General features: G+C 36.4%; 1 protein-coding gene across 8 annotated transcripts in view; it reads left to right on the top strand.

The window, feature by feature from the left end:
- The window catches only part of PLEKHA5 (pleckstrin homology domain containing A5), a 260,555-nt gene that overhangs the window by 106,772 nt on the left and 136,340 nt on the right, over window positions 1–17,443 (top strand). The window contains exon 1 of one of the 8 annotated variants that reach the window (XM_033222727.1): window positions 5,984–7,811. The exons of the other annotated variants lie outside the window; for them this stretch is intronic. The gene's annotated coding sequence lies outside the window, so the exon portion shown is untranslated. Of the gene's footprint in view, window positions 1–5,983; window positions 7,812–17,443 lie in introns of those variants that run through there. 8 annotated transcript variants of the gene reach the window in all.

Here is a 17,443-nt window from a genome sequence, read left to right as displayed (position 1 = left end):
AGTCATTTTATATACAGTTAGAGTGTAAGTCACAAACTGCCATTCTCAAGTGTACATTCACATAAATATATGCAATTTTTGTCAATTTTGTTTTTTTTTTTTTTGAGGCGGAGTCTCGCTCTGTCGCCCGGGCTGGAGTGCAGTGGCCGGGTCTCAGCTCACTGCAAGCTCCGCCTCCCGGGTTTACGCCATTCTCCTGCCTCAGCCTCCCAAGCAGCTGGGACTACAGGCGCCCGCCATGTCGCCCGGCTAGTTTTTTGTATTTTTTAGTAGAGACAGGGTTTCACCATGTTAGCCAGGATGGTCTCGATCTCCTGACCTCGTGATCCACCCGTCTCGGCCTCCCAAAGTGCTGGGATTACAGGCTTGAGCCACCGCGCCCGGCCAATTTTGAAAAATGTATATTCATCCAAAAGGTTATACTTAGGACCTAGGTAAGGAAACTACAACTAAATTCCTATACACACACACACACACACACACACATTATATATATGTGTATATAAATATATATTTACTCTTAAAGCTTGAGTTATTTCATATTCATATTTGTGATTTCATATTCATCAATATGTTCTTGAATCAGAATTTATTATGCTAGAATTTGAAGATTATCTTTCATAAAGCATAAATTTTTACAAATGTAATTTTTTATTACCACTGTATACTTAATTATAAAATCAGTAAATTTAAGTTTTTATACATTTGTTGCATACATACTCTTTGGAAATTTTTCTAGAACTGTAGTGATTAAGCTGAAAATGTGAAGATTCCAGAGTCCATTAAAAGAGTCACCACTCAGTCTGTTTTTTTCCATTGAGAGAAATTGTCTTCAAGCACCCAAAGATAGAGTTTAAATATGCCAAAGGAGGTATAAATATAACCACACATTTCTCCTATAGCTCAGAAGCTGAGATGCCGTATGAAAACAAGGACACAGGGAAAAAATAGAATTAGTTTTATTGCTCAAATCATTGCTGCTTTTTAGATTGTATTTCTCATTTTGGTTTGTATTTGGCTGTATGAGTGAACTTATTAGATGTTAGTACAGTCTCCATGAGTATATACTTTCCACCTGGTGTGCAAAATGGTTTACACTGACAGATTATTTGAGATGGAAGTACCCATGTCTCCAAATTTTGTTGGTTATGCTGATTGTTCCTAATATGTAGTACTGAAACTACCTGAGTGAGGGAGATAGGGGTAGATCTCTCTAACATTTGAGCTGGACCTAAATAATGTAAATTAGTGAGATATGCAAGTTATGACAGTTCAGAAGGAGGAATTTGTGGCTACTAATCTCATACAAGAAGTGGAAACAATTTAGAAAGGATTTGGAAGAAATAAGGAGAACAAAAAATGTCTAAGTTAGTCTCTTACTAAACTGGCCTTACTTGTCATTGATAAGGTGAGAACCTGATATTTTCTAATTACATGGTTCTGAATCCCATTAGTAAGCAAATGTATTTTAGAGGTTGTCACCCTCTGAGGAGGAAGATTCTAATGTATGAAGGGCTTTTTCATTATGATTGGTCTCTTACTAAGCAGGTATTTATGGATTCATTTGATTCTTAAATCATTCAACTCTTCCAGTTACTTTTTCTAAGGGTTGCAGTGTAGTGAAATTTCAACTCTAAAAGAAAACCAAGATGATAGCATGGAGCAACCCTTGAACATGTATTGGGTAGTGGATGAAAAATATCTGAACTTTTATGTTAGTATTAAATGAGGATGACGAGACTAGCATTGTGTTTAGAAGTTGTTGACCCCATACCCACATCAGTTGTCTTCCTTGGTGGCATAGAGTTTATTCTTATACTCTACTTCAGTTTATATAGTGGTTACCTGTGCTGTAAGTTCATGGGATATTTGAAGCCTACCTCAGGTAATCATTAGGTGTAAGGGTTTAATTTCTGTAAGCTGATTTACTCCTTACCTGGTTACCAACTTCTAGTAGACGATAATGAGGAAATGAAAGAGAGAAATAGACCGTATTTTCAAATTATTTTAAAATTTACTTTTGTAATTAGTGTTACTTTGGTTTTTCTTTTTTTAAGTCGTGAACAAATGGTATGTGCTATACCAAAATAAATGAATTTGGAAATTTGGGGAAAAGGGGGAAAGGAGATTATCATTATTCTTAATTTTTGCCTCTGTTTAAACTTGGGATGTAATATGCAGTTGTCCTCTTCTCATTGTACTAGTATTTTTCTGATCTGAATAACTTGTATTAAATTACCTAGGCAATAAAAATCAGTTGTCAACTGGTGAAGAAACATTTGTATGCATCGTGTTGTACAGCACTATTACTTACTGTATGGAAAAGAGATTGGTAGGAGATCTGTTTCTTACCCGTTAAAAGAACTACTTTGAATATGTGTGATGAGTAAATTGGTACCAATTTATGGTATTCAGAACACCTCATGCTGGATTTAGTTGTTTGAACAAGAAGCCTGTTTACTAGAGTGAATGCTGGGAAACTAGCTTAAGTCAAGGTCAAGGCTGGCACTTGGAAGAAGAAAGTGGTCAAGGTTTTAAATGGCACTGAGAAGTAGAGTAACATAAGAGCTGAAAAATTATAAATATCACAATTAGATCTTTAGTCATTATCACAAATACTGCTGAGGAATGTGCTGAAACATGTTATTTGGTGGAGAATACTTTGGAGGCCCTCACTGGATTTTTTTCTGTAGCTTTTTAATGAAGCATTGTTCCTGACCTATAGTATAGAGATAACGTGAAAAGAGAATAAAGATTAATTGAAATTTAGCATTCCCCTTGATTTAAAGACGTTATTAGCTCCCACGAAGTAGTGGAGCATTGATCCACAGTCCTCCTAAGCTTCTTTTCCTAAAATGTGGTTTGGGCACAATTGAGAAAGCTAAGCTTGTTGTCAGTGACATTTGGGGAAAACTGGGCAGAAGTTTACAAGGAACTTGTGAGAACTGCCCTATTTGTAACCTATTTTTTTTCTTGAATGAATAGTTTCTCTTTAACTGGGCATCCTTTTTAAATGTAAAATTTAGATTACATCTTAGATTAGCGCTTTTATAGCTGCTGCTACCTGTAACTGAAATCGCCTCTTCAAACAGTCAGGTCGGCTGTCAGTTTGTTAAGCCTTTTCCAGATTCCCCCAGACATTTACCCATTTCCTCCTCTGTGCTCTACAAATGAGGTTGTGTTATAATGATCTGTTTACAGCTCTTTCTCCTTCTTATTAAACTGTCACTTCAGGCTGTTAGGATCTTGAGAGCAGGGACCTTATATCTTATTCCCCCCTTCACAACTGTGTTTTCCCTGTGGTAGTCCTTCTGTAAAAGGTGACTGTATAAAAGGGCCTGACCCTCACAGGTTTTAGAGAAGCTGTGCAGGGTGCTGGTAACTTCATAAACCAAACACTTGGTTGACTTGATGCTTCTTAGTATCCCTCATAAGCTTCCAGGGTCTCTTGACACATCCCTGCTGATTCGATGTATTGTTTTTCTCCTGGCAGCCATATGCAGAACCACCATGCCACTGTGTAGATTATGCAGACATCATGCTGCAATTTTATTACAAAAATGTCTGCCTTCAAATGGGGTGATTTTATAGCATATACAACAGTGACTACACCTAAACCAGCTCTGTCAGGATAATACAAAATTCCTTCTTAGTAAGTTTTTAGAGGTGTTTTGTTACAGCTGTCTGATGAGAGAACAGTGAAGGCTTTATTATAGGATAGAAGATCAAACTGATTTGGGGGTAAGGATAGTAATATTACGATATTTTAATCTTTATACAGTGTTTGTAGGTTATAGCTTATGTTTTTTTATTATCTTTTAGTTTCTCTGATTTGTTTTTTAAAGGGGCTGTCCTTGGCTTTTAGAACTGTGGAAAAGTTGTTTCATTGACTTCTTTTTCATGTTTCTGAGAATGGATTTGTTTTCTTCTATTGTATGAGGAGCTTAAACTTGAACATATTTGAAACTAACAAAGCCTTCACTGAAAAAAATGAGAAAGATCATGAATCACTACTTCTCTAAAACATATGCAAACCCTTCTGGTTATAGCAAACTGTGTTGGCTTGCTTATCTATATTTCAAATTACATGATGAAACAATTTTGTTTTCTCAACTTGAGATGCTATTTTTAATTTTTGTTACAGCAGTTTCATGTGAAAGGAATTTGTTTTAGCACCAGTTACGTTGCGTGCTAGATTTAGTTGTAAGACAACTCAGATTGAGGTATCTAAAAATTTTTATATCAGTAGCATTCTAACAAGGTACGTACAATATGTTTTGTAAAATGGTTTGCCCACATACTGTTAAAAATCACCATTTTGGGTACAGGGCAGGAACTGTAGAAGAAATACAGTCAGCCACTAAATGTCAGTCAACATTTAATGAAACATTTATTATGTGGTAAGCACTGTTCAAATTGCTTGACATGTTTTTTCTCATACAATAATCAGAAAAATCTCATGAGCATTACATTATTGTTTATTTTCTGAAAGAAAATGGAGTCACGGGGAGGCTAAGTAACCTGCCTGTGGTCAGAAAACTGTTGAGAAAAGGAACTGGGCTTGAACTGGGGTCATCTGACTTCATAGCTGATGTGCTTTTGACCTTTAAGCCGTACTGCCTTCTGTGTGAATAGGCATATGAAAAAAGGTTTAACCTCACTTTAAATTGAAACATACACACAATTAAAACAGTGTGATGACTTTCCTGCAAAGAAGAAAAATAATTGTCAGTATTCAGTATGAGCTGAGATGTAGGGAAAGGAGAAATTTAGTGCACTGAGGTGCAAATATACATTGTTACCCCTTTTTGGAGGATAGTGTGTGTAAATGTTGAAAACATGCACATGTTGTGACCTATCCATCCCACTTCGGAGAATTATCCTACATAGCTAAACACAGAAAAGCACAAAGATATCTGAGCAGTCATCACAAAAGGAAAGTTAGGAATGTAATTGCTGACATGGAAACCTGTGCACAGCATATTATCGAGTGAAAGAAAGCATGTTGCAAAACAACATGTATAGTTCTATTTCCTTCTGTTAAATAAATACCTGTTTATGTTACAAACTCTGGTTTGAAATGATGTTCACCAAAATGTTAACAACTCTTATCTTTTCTACTAGTTAGTATACCTTGGTAATCAAATGTCTGGGCAGCGCAGGCACTCTACCTGGGGTTGAATCCTGTTTAATAACTTACTAGCATTGTGACTGTGGGCAAATTACTTAACTACTTTGTGCCTTAGTTACTTCAGTAAAATGGAGATCACTATTATAGAATCTATCTTGTTGGGTTGTGAGGCTCACATGAATTTGTAAAGTGCTTAACATAGTAAGTGATTGATAAAACTGAGCAACCATCATCATCATTTCTGGGTGGTGGAATTCCAGGCAGTTTTAGCCTTTTATATACCTTTTATTGCTTGAATTTTTGAAACAAATATGTATTGTCTTGGAAAGAACAGTAAAACCTGTTTTTTAGAGTCATTTTAGATGGTGTCCTTACAGTTTAACAAGAAGTATCCATTTATTTAGAGCTAAATTTATTTTAATACTCAGTAAATGCTTTCTTCAGTAACTATTTGCAACCATATATCTTGGTGTTTTATCCTATGCTATATGCCAATTTTAAGGGAATTGAAATCATATTTTACTCTTATGGCTGGAAGGCATGCATAATCACAACAGATTCTTCCTGGAGGAGCTGCCTTAATTTGCGGCTGCAATGACATGTTTGAGTGTGACGTCAGTCTGGTGTCAGACTTCCAGAGTGGCAGGCCAGCCTCACAACCACAGTGTATTTCCTCAGTGCTTCATCCCCATAGTGCTTATTGAGAACAGCTCAAAGACAAAGGAGTTGAGTCTTATTTTTACTCTAGTGTCCTTTTTGCCTGTAATTGAATATCCTTTTAAGAATTGATTTTGGTGAAGCCTGGTGAGTAATTCTTGTTACTTTTATGTATTAATAATAAGTAGCTAATGGCTAATTGAACAGTAGTCCTTTTCCTCTGTTAATGATCCTATGGCAAATAGTCTTTGTAGCTCTAGTGCCAGCACAATATCTAGTGCAAAGGATTTACATACTATAAATATTATATTGTTGTAGAAATATAAATATATTCATTAGGTTTTCAAATGCTTGAACATTTTAAGATTTGAGCATTGGAAATATCTTCGTCTTCGTCTCTCCTTAACTTTAGGCTACATGAATACATAGTAGTCACAAATTGCTTTAAAACCTAAAGATTTGTATTTAAAATCTTATTATACCTTATTTTTAACTTACTCAGAGAAGATGCTTGATTTGCCCCTAGACCTCCAAAGAGAATTAGATGAATAATTCCTCAGATGTTCCTGTGGAGGTACTAACACTATACATTATATAATGTTTTTTAAGGTATATCAATACTAGTCTAAACTTATTAATAGAAGCTGCTAGTTCTTTAATTCTTCAATTATTTGGGCCATTTCAGTGATATGATTCAAAATAGGAATCTTTACTGACTTAAAATTTAAGAGCGATGTAATGGCAGGAGATTATATATTACAGATAGTATTTTATTTAGCATTTAAAGACATTTCTTAATTTTTAAAGAAATTAAGAGTTCTGCTATTAATTGTAGAGGCCAGGCAAGATTTATTAATAATATCAATTCATGTTTCTTTGACTTGTACTATGTAAATTGATGTTTGCTGTTTTAAAAGCATTAGTTTAAGAAGTAGGTTATGCTGGGTAAGTTTTTTATTTTGTTTTTAGACACAACTATTTTGCTTATAAATTCTTTTTCCCTGTTTCATATGGATGAATGATACCATTGTAATTTCATTCTATTTATATTGTACAAACTAAAGCCTATAAAGTCTTACACTTTGCCATTTCTGGCATAATTGTTTTCTTGCATTTTCAGCAGCAGCCTTGTGATTTCAAGGTCTTTTAGAAGAATTTCCAAAGTTTTTTCTTAAGAATAAAAAAAGAATAGTTTTTTTCTTATAATTGTGCTACTGTAGTTTTTTGTGTGTTTGCTACTCTAGTTTTCAAGTCTAGATGAGGAAAACATGATATGGAAATTCTTACTAAATATGTTAAATATTTTCACTTCAGTTTTCTGAAGCAGTTGAAGAATGACTTGCTGTACATATTTTTTGTGAATAATATAGTTAGGTATTGAAGTGACCTAAATCAGCTTTTTATGTGTGAATGTGAAAGGAATAACAAGTTTTAGGAATTAACAATAACAGCTTCATATTATGACTCCCAGTATATTATACATCTATATTTAGAAGCATAGAAATGTAGAAGTAGGGCTTCAAGTTTGCTCCATTTGACTTGAAAGTCTTAATTTAAGATCCACAATTTTTTCCTTAAGTTGCCCAATTTTCAGATTCCAACTAAGATTCTATCCAGTTTAAGTATACAGAGGAATATTTCTATTCTCTTTAAAAATTTATCTTAAATCCACTGAAAATGTTTTAACATGGCTTTAAGTCTGTATTTTAAATTTAATCAGTAAGTTACTGTGGTGATGATGAATTGGAATATTCAGTATACGTTTTAAACAAAGATGTTTTTGAGACATTATGACATCATAGGTCATGGGTTGCTGCGAAAGTTCAAGTGAGGAGAAACTATTTCAACTTTTTTTTGTATGAACAGGAAATTAAATCTGGCAAAAAAAAAAAAAAAAAAAAAAAACACAGTAAAAGAAGAGGGCAGTGAGCAGAGCTGTGGGGATAACTTGAAATTAACCTGAAAGTGTTTCTCGAGAATAAAGCAGTGAAACAGAGCACTTGTCGGTTTTCCAATGGATAAGGTATGCTTTGAGGAACGCTTTCCACCAATACTATAGACTGCTTGAAAAAGTATAATTGTGCTACTCTTCTTTGTTTGAAATTTAGCCTAGTAAACTCAGATGGCATAGTATTGGTCTTAAGGCCCTTATAGTCTTAAACTGTATTTTTGTTTCCTCGTGGTAGACAGTACAAAACCTTGTATATATGGCGTGCTTACTAAATATTTCAACAAGAAGAAAATGAATTGGCAAAGCAAGTTAAGTACCTGAGGTGGATATCTTGATCTTTGCATTGTGGAGACTCCATCTTCACTCTGATGATCAAAACCTGCCAGTTAACTAGCCTATTGATAGCATGCCCTGCGTTGTACTCTGCTGGAAGGAAATGTCTCCAGAGTGAAATATTGCCATGACAGTGTCCTGCAGTGGCCAGTGGATTTCCCCCCATGTCTCTAGTTATTGCCCATTCTGCTCACAATGTCACTGCTATAGGAATTGGGCTACTTACCCTGCTATTCTGGGTTGGATTTCTGTCCCACTCGTGCCTCGTCTGCAAGTGAGAAATTTCTCAGTGCTTGAGGATAATGATTTGTTGACTAAACTGAACCTAAATTAAGTGCTGTGTGCATCACATGAAGTGCATTACTATTTGGGTTTTTTCAGGGTTTTAAAAAATATATTATTTTGGGATTGAAGTAAAAGAAAACCTAGTAGGGGAACAAATACATTGTTTCAAACTTATATAATGCATTTTATATACATAAACATATTGTTAGTTAAAGCCTAGATTTTCAACCACATTTCTTTGTGCCCTAGCCAGCCTCAGTCTGCACTGAACTCCAGCCACATCTGACTAATCCCGCTGATTCCACCAGGCTCAATTCAAATGGTAGCCACTTCCATAATGCCGTCTCTGCTCTTTTCCTTTCTAAGCAAGATCAGTCCTTAATCGGTTTCCCCTTTGTATTTTGTTTATGGTTATGTGACTCTTCATGTTTATTTGTATTTATAATATTACTAAGGCTGTGTCACCAGTGCCTACCACATATAGAATGAATAAAGGTATTTGTTATGCTACGAGATAGTTATTTTGAAAGAAAGCCAACCGTTTTTTACGAAATCTTTTTGTATCATAGGAATATCATTTGACTTATGAGTCAGCTACTTTTTTATTCTTAAAGAAATGGTTTAGATCAAGCTCATACAGCATATGAAAATGAATATTGCACGATAAAGAATAAGTGATTAGCAATTTTTTTCCTATTTAAATTGAACTGTTCCTCTGTCAGTTTGACTCTATTGGAAAGAATGTGTTTTATCTACAGTAAAATAATTGGATCTCTTTAAATTGTGTGGTATGTTATGTATAGGGTATAATTTGGTTAACTTTCTAAAGTGGAGTGTGACCACACACAAAAGAGTAGATTCTTAAACTTTTACTAATTTGCCTTTTGCTTCTTTCCCAATGGTATAATAAACTTCTATTTAACGCATGTAACAATAAAATATTACTAATTAGCATTCATTAGGGAGTTTTTTTTTTTAAGACAGGGTCTTGCTCTGTTGCCTAGGCTGGAGCATAATGGCACCATCATAGCTCACTGCAGCCTTGAACTCCTAAGCTTTAAGGGATCCTCCCACCTCAGCTTCCTGAGCAATTGGGACTACAAGGATGCACCGCCTCACCTGGCTAAGTTTTAATATTATTATTATTTTATTTTATTTTTATTATTATTATTTTTGTAGAGACAGGGCCTTTCTTTATTGCCCAGGCTAGCCTCAAACTCCTGGCCTCAAGCAGTCCTCTCACTTCGGCTTCCCAAAGTGCTGGGATTACAGGCTATGTATATTTTTGAATGCCATATTATTGCTTTTAAATGACGAGAATATTTCTGATTATTGAAATGTTTCTGAGTTGGGGTTCTGCCCAGTTTTAAAAGTCAGTAAGACTTTTGTGACAATATTTTTATGCAAGTGACTCTGCAACTTTTCGGGTAAGTATTCTTTTAACCCACTAAAATATACCTGTGAGCATTTTTATTCTGTTATGTGGCTTTATTATAAGTGCTTTTTCCATGTATCATTCAACAGTAAACTTTAACCTTGGATCACATTATCAGTGTTCCTTATTCATTAAATTATAATTGTATGCAAGCTATTATACTTCACATTAAAGATGATGCAGAGAGCCCACTATTACTTAAAGCAAGGAAGTGACATAATTTACTTGTTTTTAAGAAATCTAATTCGACTAACACATTCAAGTTCAGCTATTCTGTGGTGAGGGCTCTATTAGATCCAGCTAACATGCCTTGGTATATAACCAGATACTTTATCCTTTTAAAGGGATAGGGGTTTTATTGTGCTGCTTATGGATAGTTTGGTTTGGTTTTGTGGTTTTGATTCCTATTCTACAGAAAGAAGTTGAAGCTCAACTTGGAGGATAAACTCAATAGTGAAGAGTCTTGTTACAATGAGGTGGATTGGGATGCTGTTAAGAGAGTCTGTGTTGTACATGATAAATACATACTGTCTTAATTTTTCAGTTGAAAAATAAATTGTAAAAATAGCTGGGTGCGATGACTCATGCCTGTAATCCCAGCACTTTGGGAAGCCAAGGCAGGCGATCCCTTGAGGCTAGGAGTTCAAGCCTAGACAACATGATAAAACCCGTCTCTACTAAAAATACACAAATTCGCTGAGCATGGTGGTGGTGCCTGTAATCCCATCTACTTGGGAGGCTGAGGCAGGAGAATCACTTGAACCTGGGAGTTAGAGGTTGCAGTGAGCCCGAAATCACACCACTGTAATCCAGCCTGCCTGGGAAATAGAGTGAGACTCTGTCTAAATAAAAAAAAAAAAAGGAAAGAAAAGTAAATTGTAAAAATAAATATAATTTTTTTTAAAAAAGAGAGTCTTGGAACCATATGTGCCAGCACAGTGGCTGAGATGTTATTAGCAGTCAATATCACTTAATTCTAGAATACTTGGCAGAAAATTACTTTGGCAAATTAGTGTGTACATTTTAAGAATCGTATTTCTGTTTTAACCATATAGTACTAGTTAATCTACCCTTTTTCTAAATGGTTAAGTTCAGAGTCTCTCAAATGACTTACAGGTGAAAGAATTATCTAAATTATGTTAAGCACTTTTGCTTTTAATTTATCAAGTGATGTAAAATGTAACTGTGCCATGATACTTGGGATGGATGTGATAGGTACATTTTGTTTTTAACTAGCATCATTCTTACATTACTTTCAAAATTGCTTTAAACTCATTAAAAGGTGTTCATTTTGTAAATTCCGGTGGTTTTTGTTTTGTTTTGTGTGTGTGTGTGTGTGTGTGTGTGTGTGTGTGTTTTCTTTTTTGAGACAGAGTCTCAGTCTGTCATCCAGGCTGGAGTCAAGTGGCGCGATCTCGGCTCACTGCAGCCTCCGCATCCCGGTTCAAGCAATATGCATGCCTCAGCCTCCCTAGTAGCTAGGACTACAGGTGTGCACCACTGTACCTGGCAAATTTTTGTATTTTTAGTAGACACAGGGTTTCACCATTTTGACCAGAATGGTCTCGAACTTCTGACCTCAGGTGATCCGCCTGCCTTGGCCTCCCAAAGTGCTAGAATTACAGGCATGAGCCACCACACCCAGCCCATTTTGTAGATTCTTAATGTGTATGCTGGTTTTATTCAAGAGAGCTTTTAAGAAAGATAACTTCGAAATTATCAGTGAAAAACTAAATTCTAAAACAGGGGAGTTGATATGTGAGCCTTTTATGTTTTGAACATTTAATTTTTTTCGCCTAAATGTTCTTAATGTCTGTAATAATGGTTTTAGCTTTGTACTTACAGTGTTATATCATACTCATATTTTCTCACTGGGGTTTAAGTCATCTCCTCTAAGTCAAGCAAGATTTTTAGTTCCTGTTGGGTGCAACACATGCTTTACAATTGTTATTATTTGTATTTAAATTCTTTGATACCGGTGGTGGTAGAAATGTGAAGTAACATTTCTAAATCTGTTTTGGTGGTAATTTTGTCTGAACAGCTAAGAGTAGAAAATGATTGTGAAACTTCCAAGGATGAGAGGCATTGGGTTTAAAATTAAATCGGAATTGGGAAAGGTTTCATTGCTGTGCTTCAGATAGAAATGATCCTGGGGTGATGGTAGGCAGTGAGATGAGAGGAGGAGGGAAGAGGAGCAGTGAGGGAGGCAGCATGTGCATGGCACATCTGCTGTCAGTGGAAGAAGGAAAGGGCCTCTAAGGAAAGTATGGCTTTATTCTGTTCTAGTGTCGTTGAACAGAAGATGAAAGACAGAACTGGGAAGTCTCATTGGCTGTGGAAAAGTTGGAGAAAGGGGCAGCTGTTGAAAGGTTGGGATCTGAAAAGGAGAGAGCAGCTCAAGCCTTGGAGGCACTCCTATTTGGAGTATGACTTCTGGCAACTTTCTAAATGCTGTGAGCCTCAGTTTATGTATTCATAAACTGCAAATAATAACACCTACCTCAAATGGGCTCTGTGAGGATTGTCAAGGCCATTGTGTGACAGCTGAATATGTGAGTAGCACTGAGTGAAATGCTTAAGTGGTAGCTGTTATGGTGGTGATCATACTATTTATTTATTTATTCATACTATTTATTTATTTATTCATACTATTTATTACTGGAGGTGAGGATGAGTGAAGTTTTCACACCTTCTCTTCCCTTCTTTTCCCCCAACAAATTGGAAGTTACCCATTTTCTAAATGATGAGAGGAGAAAGAATAGAAAATAAAGGGTTAAGACCTTAAGGAGAATTTGTAGATGGTGGGTAAATGAAACATTGAGGTTTGAGCAGGATGTCTGGAAGCAGTTAGTTCTAAGTTAAAGGCAAATGGCATTTAGAACTAAATGTGGGGAAAGGAAATATATACTTTTCATGTTTTACCCCACCAAAAAAACTACAATCTTTGAGATTGCTAATGCAGTGGTTATTTCTTCACATAACCAAGATACAAGAATTCAGTTTCAAGAAAGGCAGAGCACTTTTAATGTTTTTCTTTTGTTCTTTTTTTTTTTTTTTTTTTGAGACGGAGTCTTGCTCTGTAGCCCGGGCTAGAGTGCAGTGGCCGGATCTCAGCTCACTGCAAGCTCCGCCTCCCGGGTTCACGCCATTCTCCTGACTCAGCCTCCGGAGTAGCTGGGACTACAGGCGCCCGCCACCTCGCCCGGCTAGTTTTTTTTTTTTTTTTGTATTTTTAGTAGAGACGGGGTTTCACCGTGTTAGCCAGGATGGTCTCGATCTCCGACCTCGTGATCCGCCCGTCTCGGCCTCCCAAAGTGCTGGGATTACAGGCTTGAGCCACCGCGCCCGGCCTTCTTTTGTTCTTAAAACATTGCCGGCCGGGCGCGGTGGCTCAAGCCTGTAATCCCAGCATTTTGGGAGGCCGAGACGGGCGGATCACAAGGTCAGGAGATCGAGACCATCCTGGCTAACACGGTGAAACCCCGTCTCTACTAAAAATATACAAAACTAGCCGGGCGAGGTGGCGGCGCCTTGTAGTCCCAGCTACTTGGGAGGCTGAGCCAGGAGAATGGCGTGAACCCGGGAGGCGGAGCTTGCAGTGAGCTGAGATCCGGCCACTGCACTCCAGCCTGGGTGACAGAGCGAGACTCCGTCTCAAAAAAAAAAAAAAAACATTGCCTTTAATTGTAGGCACAATTTTCTGTGCCAGCATATTTTCAGTTTAAAAATAAATTGCAGAAACAGTCTTTGTAGCAGCCAGATTTCAACAGGACATTTTTCTCCTTTTTATTACAATGAAAATAAATTAAAATAGTTAGCTATGTAAAACATTAAGAAATTTTGTATTTAATAATAATTTTTAAGTTACTTGACTAGCATAGGCTGAATTGATTTAATAACTAAATGGCTGCTACAAACATGTTTTTTAAACCTAATTAAGATTTGATTGTTTGAGTTGCAAAATTACAAGACACTGTATGATTTCTATTGATGAAAGCTCTTCAATTTTAAGACAAGCTGGAGAGTATAATTGTTTTATAGAGTAATGAAACTAAGGCCAACTTGAGAATGTAGTAAATTATAGTTAAAAATTATAGTACTCTTCTTGGTTTCACTAGAAGGATACTGAAAACACAAGTTAAAAGCACACATCTGAGATTTTGCTGCATAGTTTTCTTCGTAGAGGAATACAATAACTTCCATAGTTTCCACACCTCTTCTGCCCCACTCAAGTCTAACATTATTGTGGATATGTGGCAGCTTTTGTGGGTTGGGCCTTTATAAAAGTCCAAGTCATGATACTGGCTTTTGTTGCCAGGATCGGCAGAAGAATTGCCAAATGGCAGCTGCCAAACCAATATGCTGTTCTGTTTTTCTTAAACTAAATTAAATATTTTTCTCTTTTCCGTAAGGGAAATACATGATTCAGAGCAAATCATATAAATGGGTTGACATCTTAGTTTAGCAAGAAACAACTGAAATCTCTTCTGTGAGATTCTAAAATACATATTACTCGTTTTGCACAGTAGATACATTTTCAACGATGTTACCATGGTTACACATATGAAACACTGCATAATACAGCTTGCTTTGCCTGACTGTAATGTATCACTCAGAAAAATAGTATTGGCTGTTATTGGCAATATGTTAATAGCAATTTCAATATTCTTTTTAAAAAGCAGAATGGATTTTGGATTAAAAAGCAGAGTGGATTTTAACTGCTTTGTCACTGAAGTTACCCATGAAATACAGATTTAGAAAAAAAAAAAAAACCCCACCAAAAACACATGCTCCCACAAGGAGGAACTGCATTATGACAGGTAGTCAGTGTGTAGCCAAAACATTAAAACATATTACTGAAGGTAGAAACAAAATCTCTAAAGGTCTGAAGTTCAGGTTAAATCACCCTTTTACCTTCTCAAAGCAAGAAATTAGTAAAACCATTTTCCTCTTTTACCATATAAAACACAGAAATCTACTTTTGAATATACTAGCGCACATATTTTCTTTGGACCATATGTAAGTTGCTTTGTCTAAGAAAACAGAATATTTCTTAGCCAATAGCCTCTTCCTTCCTCTTTTTCCTTACTATTTTAATATAACCTCATTTTATTCAGTTTCCTCTAGGTGGGCCACAGACAAAGTTGTGCATCTTGACTGGAGTTAGCTCGCTCACCATAGTAGTCCCACTTATTTTGCCATTGGTTGACTTGGACATGGAATCTCATATCTCTGACTAGTGAGATTCTTGAGAAAGATGGCCAGGGAGATTTTGGGAAACTTAGCGGGCAAATCATCCGAGGTCAGGAGTTCGAGACCAGCCTGGCCAACATGGTGAAACCCCCATCTCTACTAAAAATACAAAAATTAGCCGGGCGTGTTGGCAGGTGCCTGTAATCCCAGCTACTCAGGAGGCTGAGGCAGGTAAATTGCTTGAACCCGGGAGGGGGAGGTTGCAGTGAGCCAAGATCGTGCCATTGTACTCCCACCTGGGGAACAAGAGTGAGACTTTGTCAAAAAAAAAAACAAAAACAAAAACAAAAAAATCCAAAACCTTCTTTTTAACTCTAGACTTTGTGGTTCAGAGTATTGCTTTGTGATACAGCAGCCAGCTGGGGCTTGTGAGGTTGCCTAACTAAAAAGCACAGGGCAACCCAATAAAGATGGCAGTGCTGCAGTATTAAGCAATCCTGAGTCATCATCTCTTTGAAATCATAAGTATTATTTTAAAATCAGGAATAGTTCCTTTCCATACGTGATTTAAAAAATATATCTCATTTACTGCTTTTTTTTTTTTTTTTTTCTGAGAGGAAGTCTCACTGTGTTGCCCAGGCTGGAGTGCGTGGCACAATCTTGGCTCACTACAAGCTCCACCTCCCGGGTTCACACCATTCTCCTACCTCAGCCTCCCAAGTAGCTGGGACTACAGGCACCCGCCACCACGCCCGGCTAATTTTTTGTATTTTAATAGGGACGGGGTTTCACTGTGTTAGCCATGATGGTCTCGAACTCTTGACCTCATGAGCCACCATGCCCAGCCTACTGCTTTGTTATATATATGTAACATCACTGGAATTTTTAAATGTTTAAATCTAGTACATTTAAGGCTGGGCACGGTGGCTCACACCTGTAATCTCAGCACTTTGGGAGGCTGAGGCAGGTGGATCACAAGGTCAGGAGTTTGAGACCAGCCTGACCATGATGGTGAAACCCCGTCTCTACTAAAAATACAAAAATTAGCCAGGCATAGTGGTGGGGGCCTGTAATCCCAGCTACTCAGGAAGCTGAGGCAGGGAACTCCTTGAACCCGGGAGGCGGATGTTGCAGTTAGCCACTATCACACCACTGTACTCCAGCTAGGCAACAAAGCGAGACCAAAAAAAAATTTAGTACATTTAGTACTGGATTCATTTCTATATAAATCAAATTCTGATTTTTAAATAACTTATAATAAGGGTATTTTACCTGTAGGTATCAGATAAAAGATGTTTGCATTCAATGAAGTTCTGCATGGTTTTAGTCTTATTAGATGACAGGAATTTTAATGCCAAATTTCTTTTGTCAGTTAGTACTTAATTGCATTGAATAGTTTCTTTCCTTGTATAATTTGAAGTAATTCTCCATTAAGAATGAAATAGTCCCCTCACTTTTATGGACTTTTATTATTTTAACTGGAAATTTGAAACATCATATTAACAAACAAGTTTTTTTTCTAATAACATATTTTAATTGGGGTTTATATTGAAATGTACACTTTATGTGTTTATTTTCATGAGAGAATGGGTGCATGGTTATGATGTTTTTTAAGGAATGCCATTGGCATCCTCCTTTATATGTCTCCTGAGGAGGGAAAACCATAGCAATGTAGACTCTACGAAAAGTATCTTCCTTTAATTACTCTGGAAAGGGAGACAAACACCAGCTTCCCCCATTTTCAGAGTGCTGTCATACAGTTTTAGTTATTTATATAAAAGAAACCTGTCACTTAAAGTTGATTTAAACCTGGTAAATTGCTCTTCCTTCCATCACTAGTTCATAGGAGCTGTGTGCTTTAGCTTTCTCTTTTTATCTAAGCTTCCAGAAAGCTCAGAACTAAGATGTCTGCTTAAAAGTTCAGCATAGCCCAGGTGTTCCAGTAGTTACCTACATAATTCATTATTTGGTTTATAAAATACAGAAGATTGGAAAAGGAATTAGACTAATGAATTTCTATTTTATCTCCAGTAGACATGTCATTTTAGTGTTATACAATTTGATGGAAATATATATACCATTTTATATGCACACCGATTTAGTCGTCTTAAAATCCTTCACAACCAAATTATTATTAAGTGAAATAATAGTTTCATCGAAGCTTGAAAGTATCAGACCTTTCATTTACTCTTCTGATTATAGTACATGATTAAAACTTTGGTAATAAATAGGAAAAAGACGTAACGCCAAAGCACAAGCAAACTATGTTGCTATTTATCAATTCCTTGGTATCTTTTTTTTTTTTTTTAAGTGGCGGTGGGGGCATTCATTCATTTTATACTGACCTTTAGAGCATAATCATCAAGTTGAGCTTGTAAATATGACCTGTTTTCTTTAGCCCTGAACGCTCTAGATTAACGGAGTCCTTAAAAAAAAAATTAAATTTAAATTTAAATTT

The sequence above is a fragment of the Trachypithecus francoisi genome, unplaced genomic scaffold (genome assembly GCF_009764315.1).
Source record: "Trachypithecus francoisi isolate TF-2019V2 unplaced genomic scaffold, Tfra_2.0 Lachesis_group11, whole genome shotgun sequence".
NCBI classification, from domain to species: domain Eukaryota; kingdom Metazoa; phylum Chordata; class Mammalia; order Primates; family Cercopithecidae; genus Trachypithecus; species Trachypithecus francoisi.
Note: the sequence above shows the minus strand (reverse complement) of the source record. Positions and strands in the feature narration are given on the sequence as shown.